This window comes from Aphis gossypii, chromosome 1 (genome assembly GCF_020184175.1).
Source record: "Aphis gossypii isolate Hap1 chromosome 1, ASM2018417v2, whole genome shotgun sequence".
NCBI lineage: Eukaryota > Metazoa > Arthropoda > Insecta > Hemiptera > Aphididae > Aphis > Aphis gossypii.
In genome coordinates this window covers 46,590,869-46,601,949 of record NC_065530.1, presented here as the reverse complement: position 1 = coordinate 46,601,949, position 11,081 = coordinate 46,590,869, and positions in this window count along the sequence as shown.

Sequence of the window (11,081 nt, the reverse complement as noted above, 5' to 3'; positions counted from 1 at the left end):
CCTTTCCCCGAGTACGCAGTATAAATCTCTATGTACCTACCAATATCTACACCTAATTCATAATTGACCTTTACATCGCACTTGACTTCTTTTTTGTCTAATCGCTTTGTCCGATTGCCTTGACTTGTGGAAATATATAGCATTGTCGTTTCCCGAACAAATTGTTTCAAATATTTTTTGTGAGACAACACAAAAACCATTAATAATATTAACGGACAAATTGTATTATATAAGTTTATAAATTTGTAATAGAGTTATGTATTTAGTTTTTAATCCTATAACCTATATTTTATTTTATTTCTTCACATTCGACATACGCACTTTTTTTGTTGGGTCAGAGGTGGTAAAATAGGTCACTATTAATGAGTATCATAGTAAATACTTTAACGAGTTTGATACGTTCAATTTTTAAATAAAAGTATTTAGATATTTATTTTAACAAATAATATAGGTATAGGTAAGGTTAACAATCATCAAATTAAAAAAAAAAAAAACTATTTTATAAAAAATTAAAAACTAAAATGCTATACCTAATATTTTATTATATACATGTACCATAGTGAATTATTTAATACCTATCAATTAACAATTGATTTTGAAAATTTTCTATTACTGCACCTTGTTAGAGAAAATAAAATGTTTAGAAAAAAGACATTTTAAATTATGATATTTAGAAAAATTAAGTATTAATTTTTGCACATAAATGAAAAAAAAAATTTAGTAAGTAAGTTTAAAGTTGTTGAAGTTGACGAAGTAGACGAAGTACAATAAGTTAACAAAATGTTGATTATTTTTTTTTTTTGAGCATGTTCGATTGGGTTTTTATTTAAAAATTTTAATTTCTGAAGTTGTAATAAAGACTATATTACATATTTTTGAAAAAGTACATTTACATTATTTAAAGTTAATTAAAAGTTAAAATTCGTCGTGATCTGAATAAAGTTTCCATTCAAATAAATAAATACAATTATAAAAACCTAACTATTCTATAAGACGTGATTATTTTTCTTACCATGTCATTTTTATCGTACCTATATAGTCAACAAACCACTTATCTAGAAAATATCTACATTTTTACCCTTTTATAAAAATCTTATTTCAATAGCCTTCAACATTATATTTCGGTGATAAAAATGTAATAAGAGGGGAATTTGTCTTTATATATTACTTTTTTTTAAAAATTTATTTAAAAGAAAAACGTGGCGTTAAAATCTATGTCATGCATACAGGTGCCTACGTACATAATACATAGTTCGCACCTCTAAAAATTGGTGTAAGCACGCTGTTTATCCATGCATGGTGAAATAAAATCATTATTTTGCATCAAAAACCATGGTTATGTTACAGTGTCAAAGAAAGAAGTTGCCGTAGATAGCGAAACAAATAGTAATTTGAAGTTTCTGTTACGTGAAATGAGTTATGTACTTAGAATGCATTATTCTAAAGCCCCCCAAAAAATAATACACTGCAGTGAAAATTGGGACCTACTTATATGGTGTCTTTAATCTTTTTATTTTATAAAACAGTTTTTTGTTAACACGAGTGAAAAATGAATACAAATAATGTGGTGCGTATGAACGTATATTATTGTATATAATATATTAATAAAATATTATATCAATGTGGTTATATACATATATATATATATATATATTATGATGGATTTATGTAAAAGCAAATTATGATATTTTAAAATCTGCGCTTACTCTCAGTAGGCATATTCATTAACACGAAATTATAATATAATAGATATGAAAACTAAACGTAATGTATTTTATCAATGAACAACATTTGAATATATGTTTGTTATGAAACTATTATATTATTATGTTCAGTGGAATAATGATGGGTATTATAAATAAGTGGTCATAAACATATGAAGAAAACAATAACGTTTTATCGTAGAGTGTTTTTATTTATTTATCATTTTAATTTGTGTAGATTGAATATTATCTGTGAAATCTACCACCTGCTACTCCATAGTAGGGTTCTAACACGTTCTTTTAGAAATTGTAAAATAGATTTTATCTTTACACGGATAATGACTTCAGTTGTTATTATTTCATATTCACAGGTGTGCTTAACTCTAATCACAGATGCCGCATAAAAATTAAAGCTGCTCAAATGTACTATCACTGCTAAAGTGCTAACCAAATAAATAATTTCAAGAAGACACGTCATAAGTATTCAAACGTTTTTAATTCTAACGTACCAATTGATCTAGTTCAGTGGTAATAATAAATTATGGAAGAATATTTGCAATTTTTATTTAGGTTAACTTGAGATTTTTGGGATTTATTCCTCACATTTTTATTTGGTTTTCTAAAATCTTAAAAAACCATGAGGTATAAAAAAAAATTGAAAAGTTTTCATTGTTCAATTTTTAAAGAATTTAAATTCACTTTTCCCAATCTAACAAAAACAACGAATTTGTTTAATTTTCTCCGAATTTCTCTCTAGTACGTACGTTTGAAAATTTCAAAAATCAGAATTTCAAAAAATTCATTATTAAAGGAGTATTGAGGAGCGTATACTTAGTGAGTCATCCTGTATATTCGTTTAATTATAAGTACGATTAAAATATAATTTCATTAAAACATTTTTTTATAACACAGGGCACACAAATCCTAAATAAATAACTAGTTTTATTTGATATTATAGAAATTTATAATAATATAATTTATAATGGATTGTGTAACATGTATATTAATTTTTAATAATACACAAAATAGTTTTCTTTGTTAATTTATTTTTAATAGAACTATACAAAATCACTTTGGTTAAAATGTATACCTATAAAAAATAATTACAGTAATTATGTTGTTCTATTGATAAATATTTTGTCATTGAAGTATAATAAGTTATAACAAATAATTGTTGTTATATACACACCTAATGGAATACGAATTCCAATACGATCAACAACCAATTATTTGTAGTATTTGTAGTATTTGTACAGTAGGCCCTTGGAGAAGATCATCACATCAAGCTGTTGTCATTAACAGTGGGTGAGCCTATAAAATCTCAGTGTAGTATTTATTGACCAACATCTGTCATGGTCGACTTGTTAACAAAAAATGGTGGTAAAAATACAACATTGCCAGTGGAACAATAGAAATTCTCGGTTTAATAATTTAATTTGAGTACTCAAAAGAAAAAAAAGGGTAAGTGGGTACCTCTCTGCTGTACATTAAGAGCCGTGTGTAACACTATTAGATCTATAATATTATAGGAGTGTTAAATTTGAATCCAATGATAGGTATCATTGTACATGAAAAACGATTCTGAACGAAGATGATTTGTCAGCCTAGGATATAATTTCCAGTGGTTGGTGAAAAAGGTGGTTTATGCTTTAATGGCCTAAATACACCAAAATGTAAGTTCTTTATAATTATTGTAAGCTAAACTTATGGAAAATCTTGTATTAAATTTTCAACTCTTAGCTACTTATACAAAAACTTTTATGATACCTATAAAATAATTTGTAAATAAGTATTTTGAATCCGCCAAAAAAATTTTATCGACACTTCAAAAAAAAATTCTTAAAAAAATTGAAAATTTCAATTGACTATAAATAGCTCAAAAAAAGTTAAAATATTTTGAAAATCAAATCATGTAAAGAAAATGACAATCTTAACCATATAAAAAAATCGATTTGGTCGAAAACTGGTTTTGCGTAAAAATTCCCATTTTTCCGTCACTTTTTTTTGTTTTTCTCGATTTTTTTGAAAATTGTTGGAAAATGTTTACTTTTGACCTCTATAATGCACCAAGGATATTCATTTTAACATCGGAAACCACCCTCAAAGTTTGAAATTGAAGCATTATTTCGACTAGTTTTGCTGTACACAGACACAAAAAAAACACACGTCATTGTAGAATAAATACATTCATCACTTCGTTCAGAATTTAAAAATTGCACGATATATACATATAAATGTATACATAATTAAAAAAATTGTATGTTTAATTATATAATATTAATAAATTATAAAATAACAAAAAAAATAGAAGTAGAAATTAATGTATTGTTGATTTTACAACGAAGATTATTTTTGGATTTTAAATTTTTTTTCGTGTGCCAGTAAAAGACACTAATTAACTTTTATTTTAAAAGGTTTAAATGTTTTTTAATTATAAAATAAATGTTTGGCAATCTTCGTTACTAAAAAGTTAGACCATCTCAATTCAGAATCATTTTTAATCGTCTTATTTATCATTGAGTTTACATTTAACACATAATCCATATCAGTGGTTATCCAATAACAAAGTACAATTGATTTATATTGTACAGCAAAGCAGTTAACTACTTTCCCTCTTTCTTCCTGATTACTTTAACCAACTATAGATGTTATTTTATTCCAGAAACTTTCCTTGAAGTTAACAGATCAAAGCATTAATTCTTCTGCTAGAAAAGATGTCTTTTTAGACCTAAAACATAAATCAATAAAATAAAAACACATTTCATTATAAAATCAACACATTATTCACTTCACTCAGAATATAATACGATTTTATAAATATGATCTTGTCCCCTATTTCAGTAGTTAATACATATAATTATAATATTATCCTGCGCAATTGAAAATGTTTAACATTACAATATAATATAACGGTCAGGGCCAGAAATTGCTAGGTTCTACAGCGCCTAAAGCGAGTTATAATCCTATTGCAGAGTCCTTACAAATGGTAACTACAAGTTAAAGTTATATTATTATTTTCGTAATAATAGTGACTAACAAGTGATATAACGATTTGAAAAATTCCCAAATTATATTTGAGAGCTCAAGGAGGGGTGGCGAGTATTGGTGTATGTGTATAATATTGATCTCGGGAGTGGGAACTGGGAGTAGAAATATGTAGGAACAATACACATTTCGTAGTGCTTTCCATCATATCCATTGGTCACTACAGGTACACCTACAGTTAACTTCTATTCATCTATTGAATAAAATTAATATATTTTACAGTATCAAAATCTTAACACAATCTACTTAATAATGTTTCAAATCGTATCTAGAAATAGCTAATAATTTATTAGACAGTGCACTGGTATATAATATGTTATATAATCGTTGTATGGACTTACTTCTATGACTATATTGTATTGTTTCCTGTGATGTTATGATCATTAAAATAGTGAGTGTTATAGCGTGTACCTAATTCGTATATAAATGCTTAATATAGATGCACACTGCACACACATTACTCGTGTGGCGTTTAATACAAATCAAAAATACGGTTAGTTAATTCATATTATGTTTGGTTTGACTACAAAATTAATAAATTAGACGTAGTGATTAATTTAATAAGGACCAAGTTTAACTAAAATATTCTAAGGTTTGACTGAATAACATGGGTAATTTAACTGTTGTTGGTTTCAAGGCAAGTTTTCCAAAATAATATAGCACTAGCAATACAAAATTATTTACGAAGGTTACAGAAAAATAATAAGGTAATAATTGAGTAATAATATTATAAGTTAATCATTCGAGAATATTGATTACATTAATATTAAAATGCCAATGAGCACTTTTATTAAAATTACTTTTGTTTTTTTTTTTTTAACCATATATTTTTCTTAGTTTGTTAATTAGTTGTATAACCGTCAAAAATTGTATGATATAAACATTTAATCAGACATTAAAGAAACTACGAAATACGAGTTGAAAAAATTGTCGTACTATTTTAGTTATTTGATTTAATTTAGTTTTGATAGTCAACATTATAACTTTAACAATTAAAGATGAGTTACGACCTGCTTACCGTATAGCTTACCAGCTATAAATGTATGGATAAATTATTATTAAAATATATTTTTTAACCATTTATAGATACATTATTATAGAATAATAAATCTTAATTTAGATTAACATTTGATTTTTTTTTAAATTTAAGATCACATCGATTTAATTTAAAATTATTGATTAGTCATCTTCCAGCATTAAGTATGTTCAATAGTCAATAGGTATACCTTTATTTTACGAACCACAAACAGTAAAATACATTTATACCTCATTCATTGTCAATGATTGAATATCCGTATAATTACATTGTTTTGGTTTGATAAATTGATTGATTATTACAAAGTTGTATTCGTTGACAAAATAACGTTTAACATTATAAATTATAACAAGCAAATCATGTATACTTAACATAAACTTCCTTGATATCCTTAATCATTGCTTATTTAGTCTTAATATGAAGCAATTAGTAAGTACCTATTTGTTTTTTATTTTGTTGATCATGATGAATATCTATATTAAAACTAGTTTTAATGTTTAATAAAATTGGAAGTCGCATAAATAAATTTGTTGCATATACTGAAATGCTGAATGCTTAATATTCTGATTTATATATAGATATCCTGGGTACCTTTAACAATATATAACCACAAGAGGGTGGTAGCACAAAGTATCATCACCATATTTTATTCTTTGCATTCATTCAAATTTCGATTTATGAAATTTTAAAGAATATTCAAACTCATTTTCAGATACTTATACTCAGATTCATTATAGAAATTATTAAAGAGTGGTTATATGGTAATACAAAATTAATTTTCAAATGAAAAACTCCATATTCTAATTTGAATTGGAAAACACATGTTTTTTTCGAACATCGATGACATATCTTAGTTAAAATTTGAACAAGCACACTTCTCTAAGTTATTAAACTGTATGTACCAAAGGTTAAAAATAATTTTTTTTACCTGATAGAATACAATAAGTACAAAAAAAAATATTAATATATTAAAATAAATTATTATTATTTGCAAATTTTCAAATTATGAAGTTTTTATATCTTTAATTCATTATTTTGAACTATTATCCTACTTCATACAAAAAGTTTAATAATTAGGAACTTGCATAATTTCCTTAACAATTCATAGTAATGATCGTGTTTCTCATTAGAAAATATGTTACGGGTATAAAAGTTTGTGTTAAGTATGGATAACTTTTATTAATTATTTAAGAAATATAAATATTTCAAAATGTAACGTTTATTAGGTACCTACAAGTACTTAAACATTTCAAAAATTAAAATTAAAATAAATGTAATACTAAAGAAAAAATGGAAGTAAGCAGGCGTGGTGAATCATTTAGTGTATTATACACATAATATATTTGTAAATATTTATTGATTGTTAACTGCTAAGCATTGCTATAAAAATAAATAAATTACATCCATGACGGGTTTATCGAAATAATTTAATTTGTTCACAGCACATTTACCATAAACTGTTTATTCCAATCGAATGAGTTGTGGTCAAAGACGACAGAACTTTAGATACAACACCAGTTTAATTCACCGTGAAGATTTTTCATCCAATTAAAGTGAATTAGAAAAAATAATTTGGTTGTTATATATGAATCAATCCAATTGCTCATAAGCTATATATTATTTAGTATTGTGTTATCATTAACAAAGTGGTAGAGTATGGGAATTCCCCTATCACTCAAATCTAATAATTATTGAAAGAATTAGTAATATATATTTTAAAACTATTTACAAATAAAATAAAATTAGTAAAAATATAAGATTTTATATGATGTGTTAATATTATTATGTTTTATGTATACGACCAGTAAGTTTTAATGCACATTAAAATTAAAGATTTATTTGTTATAAAAATAAAAACTACTATACTACCAGTGATCTAAACATTAGAGCCTGTAATTAGTTTTCTATGGTAAATTAGTTGTCAAATCATTACGCCTCGTAAATATTTTGTCTATCATAAATCATTGAACGGTAGAGAAATTTCTTCTAGTCATTTTCCCACATTTGTGGACCTGTTATTCGCTAAGCAAAAATGTATATATTTGTGTAAATGTATTAATTCATAAACTATAATGAGTACCTATGCAGGAAATAGACATAGCACATATTATAAAAAAAAAACACAATTTTTTTCATAACATTAATTATCTGGTTTATTTATTTTATTATAATTATAATAACGTATACTTTTAATTTCATAATCTTCGACATGCTTATAATAAATATCAAAATATCAAATATTGAACTAATACTTAATATTAGTTAAAGCATTTAAAATTTAACTAAGTGGAGTGATGAATCACAAGTATGCTTAGAGATGGTTACCTGGTTGATTAACCATTTTTTCACTCGCTTAATAATATTACTAAATATATCATTGCGCCGTCTCGGCGGATATAGAGATTTTTACCGCGAGACGCGTACCCATAAGTATATTCGAGCAGTTGTCATCAAACCAAATATTTTAATTTTAAACCAATTATGTTTTGAGTTTTGTACGCGGATAAATGAGCGATGATACGAAAACATAATAATATAATATTATATACTGTTTCCTAATTATAACAATACATTTAAGAACTCATTAGCACACGCAGACGTCACATAAAAATCATATTATTGTAAGGGCCTTGTCAAATCATTGCTGGCCGCTGCAGCCGCACACGGACATATTATTATATTATTTTATTATCGCGGCGCAACGCAATGTCCTTACCTGCTGTATTGTCTAATCATCACGTCTGTCACATTGCATAAATTCTAGCTAGGATATTGTGCCAAGCGACTCTTATGTTGTCTGCGAACGACAACAATATTCTTCGAAAGGATTGTTCTACGGCTGCTTGTTACCGGTCGTCAATCAACGGGCGGTCTAATCTCCGGCGACTCTATAAGAGGCAAACAACAATATAAATCGCTGACATCGTATGCCAATTACAATCTCGCATCATTGTTATTTCAGGATGATACTAATATATTATTTGAATAAAAAAAAAAAAAATTAGCAACTATTTAAAACTGTGAGTATATGAGCGTTTATTATAGCGGTTAATAACACCAACAGTATAATAACGATATAATTGTCGTGTTTTTTTATTTATTATTAAGCCGTATTAATGTTATATAGAATAAGATATAGGGTCAAACCAGAGCTAATGGCCGCGTAATGGCCAAAGATTAAGTAGTTAAAAATGTTTTGTTTTGTTTTGTTAGTTTTATAATCATAGTTTTAAGCACACATTCAAATTCACAGTCTAATAAAATATACAACTTTTTAGTTATGAAAATAAACAGATAATAAAAAAATAAAACAAATTTAATAGTTTTAGATTTTATGCTGTTAACCTTATAATGTTATGTAGATAAACTTCAAACAAATTTTGATTTCTATTAGCGATGGAGACTTACTTTGCTACTGTTTTTGATCTTATACTGTAGGATAAACTTGTCTTCAGACTTTTTTACATGCTGGGTATTCATAAATAATCATCCTATTTTCTGCTCGATTCTCAACTTAAGACTTGCAATCACAGCTTATGCATTGTTGGTATTTTATATACAAAATATTCAATTTAATATCTATAAAATAATTTATACATCTATACAAATAATATACAAGTCCAAAACATTGTATACAATTATATTCATAGACTTGGCGAGTGTTTATGATTTAATTTTTCGACCCACATATAAATTGCTTTAGGATGATTCACACAAGAATTTCGTTTTGTCTCACGTTTATATATATAAGGTTACTATTGGTATTAAAGAAATAAAAGAGACCTTTTAATAATCCATTCATATATATTTATGTATAAATAAGTTATTATATTTTGTAGTTTACATATTCAAAAACTATTCAGCCAATGTTGACGTATATTTTAGAAATATCGGAAAAGAGAAAGTGTAAAAAGTTGTTCTAACTACATCCAAAAATATACCAAGTGCAATATCCAAACCATCACAGCCAAATTGCCCATTTCAGTCGAATTCGTTTACAAAGTGAGGTACACCAACGCTGATTTGTTTGTATACTAACGTATGCTAAAACCGAGTACACTTATATATTAGAACATTGTATTTGTTAATTTTTTGGCGGATAGCTAATTATTACATATTATTACAAGAATAACGTACTTAAAATACAAGAGTAACAAAAATACTCAAGTATTAAATATTAGGTAAGTGTATTGTTGGATTGGTTATGAGTTGTCAATATTTTTTTTTTTTTGTAATCACATGAAATATCCTAAGTAACATCTGATAATTTAAAATTGTAAATAATTATAGAATACTTAGTTGATGATGTTTCTTAAAATATCTAATACGTATACAGAGCTTTATGGCCATATACTGAAATTATCATAAATTTGGTACCTATATATATATATATATATATATAGGAAATCCTAAAATAAAAACTTAGAAAATGTAATAGGTACTTGGTAACGCTATATTATACATTACAATAACCATACTTAAGTATACATTACCTATACATTTCATCAAAATTTTCGATTCATTATAATATGATGTTAAAACTATATGTAACCATATACCTACATATAAGTATATAACCTATATGATTACTATATCTATAAAAAAAAAATGAAAATTGTGAAAAGTTATAGGTATATGCACAATACGTACCTATCTAAAATTAAATCATTTAAAATGTCGTACATATACGTATTTCAATACCTACGACTCCTTTAGGTTAGTCCTCCTAAAATTCTAATTTAATGCAAGGTTATCTGTCAAAAATATTTAGTAGTACTTCGAAGCGGAACACACGGTTAATTAATTCAATAATAAAACATATAATGTTCCACATAATTCATAATTGCTAGTGTAATTTTACAAAGTCTTAGCAGAATGACATCAACAATAATAAAGGTAACTACGTATAAGTCACTCTTTAATGACAACTTTAATTATAGCGTCATTTCAGTGCATTACATTTTAATTGTGTAGTTTAAAACATCGTATCAATAATATTTTTTGATATATCCGTATTTTATGACGAGTCATATAAAATTATCATAACTCATAAAATAGTTATATTATAACTCATTTTATAGTCTGCTCTACCTAGTAATACATTTTAATGATGCATTTATATTGTTTTGTTTAATGAACTCAGAAAAATTTGACCATTGAAATGTAACAGTATTGTTTGTATTTTGTTTGTCATCACTCATCACATTAGCTCAAGTCTCGTGGCCTGCTCGTTTTTACATAAAAAAAGGAAAAATGCGCATTTATAAGTTCAAAACGTATGAAATTGTTAAATTACC